Below are 14,251 nucleotides of genomic sequence, written 5' to 3'. Positions count from 1 at the left end.
GCGTGGCTCATGAGAATCAGCTCGGCCAGTGTACCCCATTCTTTTTAACTCCCTACACACAGTCACTGTGTTAGCTGGACTGCTGGTAGCACTGTGGAAACCACGAGTGGTTCCTTTCGACGATTTCATGCGATTTTTTACGACCACCCACTGCAATGCTCGGCAGTCCATGTCCGTTAGTATACGAGATCTGTCTCGTTTTGGCTCATTTTCGGTAGTGCCTTCGCGTTTGTATTTCAGAGTCCCATCATCAACAGCCGACTTGGGCAGTTTTAGCAGCATTGAAATGTCCCTGATGGATTTATCACTCAGGTGACATCCAATCACTTTCAACGTCACTGAGCTCTCCTCAGCGACCCACTGTGCTGTTACCTTTCCCCTATTGACAACACAGCGCTCTTCGCCACCTTTTATGCTGGGGGTCCGCCTCTCGTTATATCCAGCGGTCAACACCGCATTACATATGGCGGTCCAGATAGTTTTGTTGCACACTTTCTAAATTTATTTTACTTATTTCGAAATACATCTCGAAACTATACAGCCCAAAATGGACAATGTTTTATGAGAGTAGATACACCAAACAGCTGCTTATAATAAGTAATCTTTATTTACGACAGACTCTTTCGGCTTTATCGCCATTTTCACGTACCTGCAATTACAATTTTGGTGAGAACGGGTAAGGATGTCAATGTCATTCATGTTAAAGTCGCTGTCTTGTACTCACGCCTAAATTGATGTGACGTCCATATTGCGTCGTTAGTGAACTGTTTTGTAATTGTCAGTGCTTTAATAAGGTCGTAAACGATGTCAAGATGTTGAAAATAAGATGTTAATTACGACGTGACAGCAGTTTTACAGTTCCACTCATACGACATTATGTGTTTACAGACGGCCAGAGCGGCCGTGCGGTTCTAGGCGCTACAGTCTGGGACCGAGCGACTAAACACACTAATAACAAAACTTTATACTTTCAACAAAATGTACACAATCAAAAATTCGCATATTCTGGCAAGAGATATAAAAGACATACAAATACCACATAATGGTAAACTGATTTCATTTGATGTCGCTAATCTATACACCAATGTGCCAGTACAGGAAACAATCCAAATAATAACATATAGCCTGTCAAAACATAGGGAAATATCACTGACACGTACCATTTCCTGTCATCTAATGGCTCATAAACTATCATTTTTTCCATTCATTGATTAATAGATTAAATAACCTCCCATTATATAGCCTACACAAATGATTTTGATCCAAACATAATCACAAAGTTATATTACAAATGTAAAACACCAAAGCAGAACACAATACACAATGAAATATACCTACCTCGAGAAACATCACTGACACAGAAAATAAGATACGTAGCAGAAGTCTACCTTTGTAGAATCTCCAACATAATTAATGGATTTTTTAAAGCCACGAATATTCAACTAGCCTTTCGAACCAATAACAACTTTTCAATAAAATTACGTTCCGCCACCACTAGGGCATCGAAATACACCACTGGCACATATAGAATCACGTGTGGCTACTGTAATAGCTTGTAAATTGGCCAAACAGGAAGAAATTTTACAAGAGGTATAAAGAACACATTGGAAGGAGCGAATATAATCAGTCGATCTTCTATCTACACTTGAAAAATCAAAACACACTGCTGATACGGTCGAAAATTCACTACAGATTCTGCATAGAATAGGCCTACCAAAATGTTTCGCAATGAACATCTTTCAGGAATTAGAAATTTATATGTACACTAAAAATATTAAACGAACATACAGGCTTTAGACACAAATATTATCTTAAAAACTATTGAACTTTTAGAATACGAAATTGGATAAACCGGAAGTAACATACGCAACAACCAAAGACAATCGTAACAAATTTTAGTAAATAAAATAATGTCACTGATCATCTGCAAAATCTTTGTAAACATATAGAGTCATCAGAGTGGAACTGTCAAACTGCTGTCATGTCGTGATTAACAGTTTATTTTCAGCATCTTGACATCATTTACGATGTTATTAAAGCAGTGATCGTTACAAAAGAACGTGGCATCAATCTAGACGTGAGTACAAGACAGCTACCTAATATGAATGATATTGCCATCCATACCTGTTCTCACCAAAATTGTAATTGCACGTACCTGAAAATGCCGATTAAGCCGAAAAAGTGTATCGTAAATAAAGATTACGTGTTATAAGCAGCTATTTGGTCTCTCTACTCTAATAATCATGTCGTTATCAGACATATATTACGCTGCTGGCCCTAAAGAAGAAAATTGTGGTCAATGTTTTGATTTGATTAATATATGGAGGCATTTGTGAATTCGGAGATGGCAGGAATTCAAAGGCATTGTACCTCCAACCGAATTGTGGCCAGTACTGTGGGGCTATGACCGCCCGGCTTGCCGAGCTCCCTGAAGCGCTGCTTCCCGAGCGGGAAGGCGTCCCGGTCCCCGGCACGAATCCGTCCGGTGGATCAGTGTCGAGGTCCGGGGTGCCGGCCAGCCTGTGGATGGTTTTTAAGGCGGTTTCCCATCTGCCTCGGCGAATACGTGCTGGTTTCCCTTATTCCGCCTCAGTTCCAATATGTCGGCGATTGCTGCGCAAACACTGTCTCCACGTACGCGTATACCATAGCTACTCTACCACCCATTTGGGGTTACACTCGTCTGGTATGAGACAGGGGGCAGGAGGTTGTCCACTGGGGCCGAAGGCCGAACCGCACAATAATCCTGGGCCTGGGTTCGGTGAGGGGCGGCGGTGAGGCGGGTGGACCGCTATGGCCTGTTGTGAGGTTGTGAACCACTGAGGGCTACGACGAGACGAAGCCTCTGCATCGTTTCTAGGTCCCCGGTTCAACACACAATACGCACACACTGTGGCACTCAGACTAATCTCCGTGTAAAATGTCCTAAACAAATATTTGGCAGCTGAGTGCTGACATGTACTTCTGTCAGGGTGTTCGTGTGAGTGAAGACGATTACTGGCTAGAAATCTACATCTACATATACACTTCGCAAGCCACCCCACGGTGTGTTGCGGAGGGCAGTTTACGTGCCACTGTCATTACCTCCCTTTCCTGTTTCAGTCGCGTATGGTTCGCGGAAAGAACGACTGCCGAAAAGCCTCCGTGCGCGCTCGAATCTCTCTAATTTTACATTCGTGATCTCCTCGGGAGGTATAAGTAGGGGCAAGCAATATATACGATACCTCATCCAGAAACGCACCCTCTCGAAACCTGGACAGCAAGCTACACCGCGATGCAGAGCGCCTCTCTTGCAGAGTCTGCATGTCCGTAACGCTATCACGGTTACCAAATAACACTGTGACGAAACCCGCAACTCTTCTTTGTATCTTCTCTATCTCCTCTGTCAATCCGACCTAGTACGGATTCCACACTGATGAGCAATACTCAAGTATAAGTCCTCTTTTGTTGATGGACTACATTTTCTAAGGACTCTCCCAATGAATCTCAACCTGGCACCCGCCTTACCAACAATTAATTTTATATGATCATTCCACTTCAGATCGTTCCGTACGCATACTTCCACATATTTCACAAAAGTATCTGCTACCAGTGTTTGTTCCGCTATCATATAACCATCTAATAAAGGATCCTTCTTTCTATGTATTCGCAATACATTACATTTGTCTATGTTAAGGGTCAGTTGCCACTTCCTGCACCAAGTGCCTATCCGCTGCAGATCTTCCTGCATATCGCTGCAATTTTCTAATGCTGCAACTTCTCTGTATACTACAGCATCATCCATGAAAAGGCGCGTGGAACTTTCGACACTATATAGCGCAGAGTTCAGGTGTCGATTTACTTTGTCTGTGAGGCCACAAAGGCGCTGTCGAGATATTCTACTGTTCCGATACTCTTAACTGCTATCAGTAAATGAACAGAAAACGCAGTTTCTTCAAATTTCTTTATTTCAATACAGAATATCGTGTTTCAGCGTACACTTAAGCTGCTATCCTGACAGTTCTGGTTCTGCCGGAAAAGAGAGTGCGATTCTTGTGTCCGCACTGGTGCAAACATGCTACTAAGCAGAACTACTTGCAACAGTAACATGACATCATCATGGATCATTATTTCTTACCTTTTTCTGGCGTGTAAAAGATAAATATTAATACTGATGAAAAGTCATCGAGTGAAACGGAAGTATCTGGTGTTCCCCAAGAAAATGCTGTATGCCGTCGGCTGTTCCTAATGTGTATAATCGGTTTGCGAGAAAATCTCGTCAGCCCTCGTATATTGTTTCCCGTCTAGTAAAGTTGTCGGAATATTTCGTATAATAATTCGCAGTTGTGAACAAGGACAACCATCGCCTTTATAACGAAATGATGACAGTGATAATGTGTGCTGGACCGGGGCTCGAACCCGATATCCCGTTTAACCCGAGTTGTTGCTTTACCATTTTTTATCTCATTTTATTCATCATTGTTCGTTCAGTTTTTCAGTGCGGACGTCCCGTGACACACGTTCAAGGCCATCGTTGATTCATTCGCTCAGTTTTTTTATTACAGAGGGCAGCTTAACCTCTAGCTGGACACGATGACCTACCGTCCCGGCTGTGCACTTAGCCTATCCGATTACAACTCATGGGCAGACTCAAACATCCAATATGTATGCATGTCCGAATGTACATTGCATTCGAAATAACATAGACACTGGAATGTAATTATTGACCTAATTCAGAAATTTAAAATGCTGGTATAATCTACCGATTAAGAGGTATAATCTTACGTTAAAGGTTTAACACAATGAGATAAATATTACAGTCGGAAGCCGTGTGTATGTTATGAGACAGTCTAACTCAAGGCGTGAAAATTATCGAGACTGTATTCAACCTTATATGAGAATAATAGCAGCTTTCAACAAAGTTACACTACTGGCCATTAAAATTGCTACAACACGAATGTAACGTGCTGCAGACGCAAAATTTAACCGACAGGAAGATGATGCTGTTATATGCAAATGATTAGCATTTCAGAGCATTCACACAACGTTGGCGCCGGTGGTGACGCTTACAACGTGCTGACTTGAGGGAAGTTTCCAACGGATTTCTCATAAACAAACAGCAGTTGATCGGCGTTGCCTGGTGAAATGTTGTTATGATGCCTCGCCTAAGGAGGAGAAATGGATACCATCACGTTTCCGACTTTTTTAAAGGTCGGATTGTAGCCTATCGCGATTGCGGTTTATCGTATCGCGACATTGCTGCTCGCGTCGGTCGAGATCCAATGACAGGTAGCAGAACATGGAATCGGTGGGTTCAGGAGGGTAATACGGAACACCGTGCTGGATCCCAACGGCCTCGTATCACTAACAGTCGAGATGACAGGCATCTTATCCGCATGGCTATAACGGATCGTGCAGCCACGTCTCGATCTCTGAGTCAATAGATGGGGACATTTGTAAGACAACAACCATCTGCACGAACAGTTCGACGATGTTTGCAGCAGCATGGACTATCAGCTCGGGGACCGTGTCTGTGGTTACCCTTGCATCACAGACAGGAGCGCCTGAGATGGTGTACTCGACGACGAACCTGGGTGCACTAATGGCAAAACGTCATTTTTCAGGATGAATGCAGGTTATGTTTACGGAATCAACATGTTCGCATCTTTGGTGACATCTCGATGAACGCACCTTGGAAGCGTGTATTCGTCAACGCCATACTGGCGTATAACCCGGCGTGATGGTATGGGGTGCCATTGATTACACGTCTTGGTCACTTCTTGTTCGCACTGACGGCACTTTGAACAGTGGACGTTACATTTCAGATGTGTTACGACCCGTTTCTCTATCCTTCATTCGATCCCCGCGAAACCCTACATTCCAGCAGGATAATGCCCGATCGCATGTTACAGGTACTGTACGGGCATTTCTGGGTACAAAAAATGTTCCACTGCCGCCCTGGCCAGCACATTCTCCAGATCTCTCACCAACTGAAAACGTCTGGTCAATGGTGGCCAAGCAACTGGCTCGTCACATTGCGCCAGTCACTACTCTTGATGAACTGTGGTATCGTGTTGAAGCTGCATGAGCAGCTGTACCAGTACACGCCATCCAAGCTCTGTTTGACTCAATGTCCAGGCGTATCAAGGCTGTTATTACGGCCAGAGGTGGTTGTTCTGGGTACTGATTTCTCAGGATCTATGCACCCAAATTGTGTGAATATGTAATCACATGTCAGTTCTAGTATAATATGTTTCTCCAGTGAATACCCGTTTATCATCTGCATTTCTTCTTGGTGTAGGAATTTTAATGGCCAGTAATGTATGTAGAGATTGCAATTACTAACAACAAACTCGAACCATCACATAGAAAATGTTGTGGAGAACGAGAACCAAAGACTGTGTTTCATTGGCAGAACACTTAGAAACTGAAACATTGCTACTAAAGAGGCTACCTACACTACGGGTAGTATGGGATCCTAACCAGATACAGCTAACGGAAAAAATCTAACAAGCTCACAGAAGAGAGCTCGTTTTTTGCTGTCGCAAAATGGACGGATGATTCGCAAGTTCGGGTGTGACTCATTGAAACAAAGGTGTCTATCATTCCGATGAGACCTTCTTACGAAATTTTAGTCACCAACATTCTCCTCAGCATATAACGCATTTCACACTCGCTAGTCGAGAGTGGAGCAGTAGAGAAGTAGCCTGAAATGGTTCGATGAACTCTCTGCCAAGGACTGAAGTGTGAACTGTGAAATGCTGATGCAGATGAAGATGTAGACGTAGAAAATAACAATAGATCTGTGTTAGCGCAATTACGTCCTAAGTCATTGTTAGGCGGGCGGGGGGGGGGGGGGGGGGGGGGGAGGAAAGTGGTGAGGCCCCCGACGAAATGGTTACTGTTCTGCTAATATGAAATTCCGATGAATTTGAAAAAAACATACCGTTCTTTTCAGTGACGCTTTTGTCAAAATGGATGTACGATATCTTTTAATAATCAGACAATAGTTTATTCCATAAATATCGTCATTGATCCTTATAAACATTCACATTACCATTAACTGCCATCTTCATATGAGACAGTAACCCCACCACACTAAAAAAAAAAAAAAAAAAAAAAAAAAATTCCATCATCATCTACAAATATTAGTTATATTCCAAGTGAGTTTCATGAAAAACGTAGATAAATGCTAACGAAATACACAAGGTCTCTGTTACCAAATGGAGGCAAGATGAACGCGTATTTTGCTGACGTGTTTTGTGCAGCTTTTCTTGATGGTCGGTAGACATATAACAAGCGTTGATATGAGAAAATTATTTGTGGATTACAGTCACATCTGAATTCGGCAGTTAATTTCTGAAACTTTAATGAGAATTTTCGTAATAATTAGCCGCATAATAAATTTAGCTTGTTTCTCGTGAAACGTTAAAAGCGGCATGTTTTAAAAATATTACCCGTCGAATGCACGGCAAAAAGAAAAGTATGGATGACGGGCGATATGTACACCGATTTGAGTCTCAATTTTTATAAACAAAGGAAGATTATTTGACAAAAAAGCAATTTATATAGCAGTATGTAATGAGACATTACTGCATGTCGGTACAGTTTTCAGATGAAGGGTGCCTCAGCGGAAAGAGTACAGAACGATACTCTAAGCGCCGAAGGATCGAGCCCATATGCTAAAACATGTTTTTGATTTTCAGATTTTTATGTTACAAAAATTACAAATTAATCGAAATAATGCTCAATATATTGTACTTACTAATATTTTCATTTGAGACTGCGGATAAATTTCCAGGAAGGATTGTACTACGTACAGGTGAACTTCGAATACAAAATTAGATACTTTTATTATTTTACAGTGCACGATTCACACATGCTCGGGTGATATTCATATTAAAATGAGGGAATAGCGGTAATTTTCTGAAGATCTCATGACCGCCCATTTTTACTGTTATGTGGTTGCCTTACATTTCTTTGTAGGAAAGCATACTTGCCTTACACTCATAGAAGGTTCTCTTTTGCAGCAGAGTTTGGCGCAAGCCAGGCGTACCGGCCATTTTCGTCAAATATTGACGAGAATGGATGGTGGCAGTCTTCTAGGGACGCGATTTCTTTTTCTATGTCGATGAGATAAGAGCTGTCTTGATCAAATTATTTATCTGAGGATATATTATTTATCTGACGATCACGGGGGAATCAAATCCCGTGCGATGGCAAGCCTTCTTCGGACATGCAGGAACTTCACATCATTTTTCTGAACAAGACGGGCACTGCAGTATCGTCTGTATCTGCCGAAACCGGGTAAGCGACTTTCAAATGAAAATGTCTCCACTGCACGGGAACATACATAATGGATGTACGAGCACACGTTGTAGACACGTTGTCGACAACATATGGAAGTTTGCGTCCGGCCTCGGACAGGGCTAGGGTAGCCTAATGATACGGCGACCATTCCCTATAAGCGGAGTTCGGGCCTCTGTCCGGAACAAATTTTCACTGTCCTCCTTCTATTATACTGCTGAATTTTAACACTAGAAAAGTTCAACTATCTTTCCCCAAACTAAACTTTAACCTGATACATGGTAACCTAAGGGATGACGATAAATTTCAAAAGGAAAACTACTCCAGGGTGTAACCAATATGCCATCGCTAGTCATGACGGTGCAACTAGGCCTTTGGATTCTGGAGAGACAAGAACATTGTGTAAGGTAGAGTCGGAGCCTCATAGAACTTCAAAGGTAAGACCCAAGATAAAACACCTACTGGGCACTCTATTCATCAACACACTTATGAAACTTGGAAAACTCAGATACCTAACTGACACTCTCAATAAACGCAACATATTTATGCTAGAATCAAGGTATCTGGACGAAAATACCATTTAGTCAGGTGCATACGGAATTTACAAAGGAAAACCAGCCATATGAAATTCCAATAAGATGGCCATCTTAGGGACAGCATTTATGGTCAAACAGCAACTTACTGAATCAATAACTTAACTTTAGTTCCCCATCAGACGGATCTTATTTCTGCCTTTTAAGTCAGTCAATAAACGTTCCACCATTACAAATGCTCATGCACCTATCAACCAACTTAAAAGGACAAACGTTGGAAAAGTCGAGATTTTTGAAGAATGCTAGAATACCAAACTACCAAAAGAACATACCAAAATTTTAGTTGCAGATTTTAAAACGCAAGTTGTTAAACAGAAGAAAATGTAAATCAGTACTTGGAGACTATCAAACAGAAAGAACAAACACAAATAGGGAAAGGGTAACTGACTCGTGAAAAAAAACATTAACTAAAATTAATGACAACATTTTTCAGGAAACTTAGAAGAAGGGAAAAAAACCGTGGGTATCACGTAATCCAAATCAACGCGAGTATCAAATAGACCATCTGGCAATAACTACTCGTCACCACAAAGAACATAGACCATTGCCTAACAGAAATGAAGACCAAATTTCGCCCGAACAAACCTAAACCGAAAAGATTTCCAACAGTAAACACTCAATTTCTCACGAAGAATCGGGATAAATTTTGTGATATATTAAACACACGAAAAACGGGAGATTGGGAAGAAATTATAAATCAGTTATAGAGTCCGTTAAAGATATGAGACAACCACGCAGAACACCAAGATCAAATGGTGGATACGTTACGTTATGAAGAAACCGATAATCGACTATATGTATGGAAAAAACGGTAATAAGAAACATAGGTATTAGGAAGAATTTAGAGAAGAAAGGGAAAAAAACGACAAGAAAGCATCAGATAAGTGAAAAAAATGTTACAAAGACAGTCTAGAAGAAATGGATTCAGATTTTAAAAGGAACAACACTACGGATTTCTATAAGATATTCAAAGAAGTTTTAATAGGGTTCCAGTCTCCAAAATTACATTTTATGGATAAAAATGGTTTTAAGCAATGGTTTTAAGCAGTAAAGAGAACCGCCAACTTTTAGCTGAATACTTTGAAGATCTTTTAAATTGCGAAAATCCTATTGACAGGCCACAATTTCAAAAAGCTGAAAATCCACCGTCGAATGTATCTACAATAGAAGAAATAGAAAAGATTATCAAGTCGTTGAAGAATAGCGAGGCACCAGGACATGGTGGGATACTAGCAGAAATGGGGAAACTAAAGGGATTATCCGCATGGCAGAAAATTCACAAGGTAAGCAAAGACATATGGACAAAAGGAATCGTGCCCAGTGACTGGAAACAAGGACTGATCCATCCTCTTCATAAAAAATGAGATAAAACAGACATCAACAACTACAGGGGCACCTTCTTGTTACCAGTAACATACAAAGTATTGTCTAAAGCACTTCTAAATAGAAGAGAGGAACAAGTAAGACCTAATTCAGAATAATAACAACGAGCGTACGGCATTGCGAGACCCCTGGCGGGGCGGTTCGGCCGCCGCTCCACAAGTCCTTTAACGCCACTACGGCGACTTGCGAGCGAATGAGGATGAAATGATGATGAAAGACACACAACACCCAGTCATCTCGAGGCAGAGAAAATCCCTGACCCCGACCCGAATCGAACCCGGGACCCCGTGCGCGGGAAGCGAGAACGCTACCGCAAGATCACGAGCCGCGGGCATCAAATACAGAAGAGTATGTATCAAGCAGGATTTAGGAAAGACAGGTCGTGTGGAGAACAGATTCTTATTTTAAAAACCATTTTGAGGGTGGGAACTAAACGAAATGGAAAGACAGTAGTTACTTTCATGGACTTCAAAAAGTCTTAAGACGATAGACGAGCACTACATCAGATATTTTACGAATCAGGGGGGTAGACGAAAATACTAGAAGACTTTTTGAACAATTGCTCACGGATACAACATCAAGGATTAAGTGTCACGGCGAAATTTCTGAACCGTTCAAAATCAAAATATCGTTCGAGAAGAATACGGTCTGTCCCCGATTCTCTTTAACGTGGTTTTAGAAAAAATAGTAAAAACATGGGAAAACAAATTAGAAAACATGGGACATGGAAAGAACGAATCTGAAGTAAAATGTTTAGCCTTTACGGATGCATTGATAACTTAAAACCGAACAGACGCAACTATTATGCTTTATCTATTATACTAGAGTGCTGAAAACGTTGGGCTAAAAATATCTCCTGAAAAACGAAATGTATAGAACACAAACACAATAGAGAGAAATTTATGAAATCCTAGTAAGGAAAAATTAAATGAATTAATAAATGGAACCAAGCCAACAGACTGTATAACACAACAAATAAAGAAAGAGTGAAGAAGCTAGAATTTGCACACAAATTAACACAAAACTAGTACAATAAAAAATCAGTATCCATCAAAGTGAAGATTAGACATTATAAATCAGTTATTAGGACACAAGCAACATGTGGATGAGAGCGCCTAATATCGAATAAAAAGAGGTGGGCTATAAGAAATAGATAAAAGAGGGAGGAACATACAAAGAAAAATTCTAGTTCCTGAGAAAAACACTGAAAATATATGGATGAAATGAAGATTTATATAAGAATACAGGAAAAATCACAGATGCAATGTGGAAGAGGCGGCTAAAATTGTGTGGACATTTAAAAAGAAGAAACAAGGATTACAAAGAAAATTTTTAATTACGTTAATAAACTGAAGAAAACTGTGGGATGGATAGAAGCAGTGAGGAAAGATGGAAACAAAGTGTTGCAGAAGAAATAGTGTAAGACAGGAAGATAAGCCAGTAATTCAACCATAGAAAGTGTGGGCAGATGATCAGAGACGAGCGATTGGAGAGGAAATGAAGAAGTACTGGGAAGAAAGGAAGAAAAAGAAACACCATAAGTCTTAAGTTGTATTCGATCCATAGCTGGCCAAATTCACAAATAAAGAAAAACAGTGGCCCGACCCCACGACCCTCGAATAACCGCTCTATATCCTTTCAGCTGCGCCACCTGCTACCCACAAACCGCGCTCACATAAACGGCTCATTCTCAGCCCGACACGATCCAAAAATGCTATTTTTAGGGTAAAAACGTAATCCTCGCAGAATCGCTTTGTTGTCCGTGTGTCAAACTGTTCAAAGCCCCCTTTTTCAGAAAAGGGCAGACGTATCGAGCTGAAATTGATGTCACCTACCGAGGTATACAGTCCTTTGCTGGCGTGGAAATGTTAAGCTCCTAACTCAGTGGAATCAAAATATACGGCCATTTATGTCACATGTTTTGAAACTCGCAGACTCAATCATGAAATCATGCAGGGAGCGTTCCGTTGACTTAAAATAATGAAATTTGCCGAGAGCCAGAGAGGTTTCACATTATAATCAAAATAAAAAATCCGAAAACTGTTGATCCGTAATTATATCACGCGAAAAAAATTATTCGCCGTTTCTTACCAGGCTGTATCCGTCCGTCCGCACGTTAAGACCCATTTATCTAAGGACCGTGTAGTGCAGTTGAAATTTATAAGATCTATAGTCATTTGGTGGTGTAAAAATGTTAAGCTTCTAAGTCAGCGCAGACAAAAAATATGGCCGTTTATGTCACATATTTTTGTAGTTGCTAACTCACTCACTAAAACCTGCACGGTACTCCTTGATGACGTAGAATATTGAAATTTCGCATGAAAATAAGTTTCACAGAACGAGGAAGGGGAAGAAATCAGAAAATGTTTGGTGTGTAATTATATCACATATATCTTTTGTCATTTGAGATCCGACTTCAAATTGGTAATTAAAACAATCTCTAAAGTTTCACAAGCTGCGACATCGTCGCGAAAGAGCACAGTGACCCGTATAAGTTTCCTTTAATTTACGTCTATGGTCACAATCTTTTTTGTTTAACACATTACCGGTTTCGGTCTTTAATGACCATCATCAGAACTGTTTCATAAAAACAAAGTCCTAGCAAAGGCTGCAGTACATTAGGACTTTGTTTTTATGAAACAGATCTGATGATAGTCATTAAAGACCAAAACCCGTAATCTGTTAAAGAAAAAAGATTGTGACCATAGACAAATTAAAGGAAACTTAATCTCTAAAGTATTGGCGGCCGGTGTGGTCGAGCGGTTCTAGGCGCCGCTTCAGTCTGGAACCGCGCGACCGCTACAGTCGCAGGTTCGAATCTTGCATCGGGCTTGGATGTGTGTGATGTCCTTAGGTTAGTTAGCTTTAAGTAGTTCTAAGTTCTAGGGGACTATTGACCACAGCAGTTGAGTCCCATAGTGCTCAGACCCATTTGAACCATTTTTTTTTCTAAAGTATTGGAATCCCAGGGACCGATATTTTGCCAGTAGCAATGTCGACAAGGGGGGGAAAGCGACGACATCCTCGACGATGAATTGTCTACGTACATAGTTGTGTACGGAACCCTCAGTGTGCAAGCCCTACTCGCTCCTTGCCAATTGTTTTTCTAAACCCTTGATCATCTGTGGCTCCTACTTACGGGACTTTTATTTCTGTCAAAGCCCCGCATATACAACAAATATGGACGAAATCGGTGTTGCCGAGTAGGTGCAGTCACGTTGCAGCAAAAATACATGCACAAAACGTCTGACCGGATTTTGTTCAAATTTCTTTGCTTTTTTCGGGTGCATCATTTAACACGAAATTATTTATACTTCTGACCTCTCGTTTTGGTGGTAAAAGATTCTTCACTCTATGTGTACGTAGAACACGTAAGAGGAAATGGCTGACGTAGGTAGGAAGTTCCCTCCGCCACGCGCCGTACGGTGGTGCAGGTGCTCGAGTACTCACCCGGCAGTGTGTCTGGCGCACCCGCGCTCGCTGCCCGTCACCCACTGACAGTCTGCAGCCCTGCTAGCAGCTAGCAGCTAGCAGGCGGCCCAGGCAAGGACGGACCTCGCCATTGGCTGTCGCCGCCACAGCCAGCGCCACCGCCGCCTCCACTTATCGCCGCTGCGCGCGTCTTGCGGCCGGCGACTGCAGCCGTTCCGATATGCAGGTGGAACCCTTCCGTCACCACCAGTCTTAAGGTTCTGCAAGGCGACGTGTCTGGCCTTCCAAAAAACAGAGGAGACTTTCACCCACCTCAGATTTAGTGGTAAGTTGGCCCAGAGGATAGCCCGTCAAAGAGTGAACATAGATCAAGCATCAAAACAGGAAGAAGGTGTACTGAACTGCGAAAAAAAAATCGAAATAGAAGCACGGAACGATCCAAGCACAGTAAGTGCAATAAAGAGCAGCCTGGAACAGCATCGTGGGTAAGGGGTCATGGCGTTGGACTGACATGCGGGTGAACGGTGTCCAGAGTTTCCACGTGCTTTTTATTCTGT

At 41.7% G+C, this 14,251-nt stretch overlaps 1 protein-coding gene across 1 annotated transcript in view; it reads right to left on the bottom strand.

Annotated features, from left to right (window-relative positions):
- The window catches only part of LOC126292018 (facilitated trehalose transporter Tret1-2 homolog), a 184,839-nt gene extending 171,080 nt beyond the window's left edge, over positions 1 to 13,759 (bottom strand). Inside the window, exon 1 of the mRNA XM_049985810.1 lies at positions 13,713 to 13,759. The gene's annotated coding sequence lies outside the window, so the exon portion shown is untranslated. The remainder of the gene's footprint in view (positions 1 to 13,712) is intronic.
- Positions 13,760 to 14,251: the final 492 nt, after the last annotated feature.

Source organism: Schistocerca gregaria, chromosome 9 (assembly GCF_023897955.1).
Source record: "Schistocerca gregaria isolate iqSchGreg1 chromosome 9, iqSchGreg1.2, whole genome shotgun sequence".
Taxonomy (NCBI): domain Eukaryota; kingdom Metazoa; phylum Arthropoda; class Insecta; order Orthoptera; family Acrididae; genus Schistocerca; species Schistocerca gregaria.
Note: the sequence above shows the minus strand (reverse complement) of the source record. Positions and strands in the feature narration are given on the sequence as shown.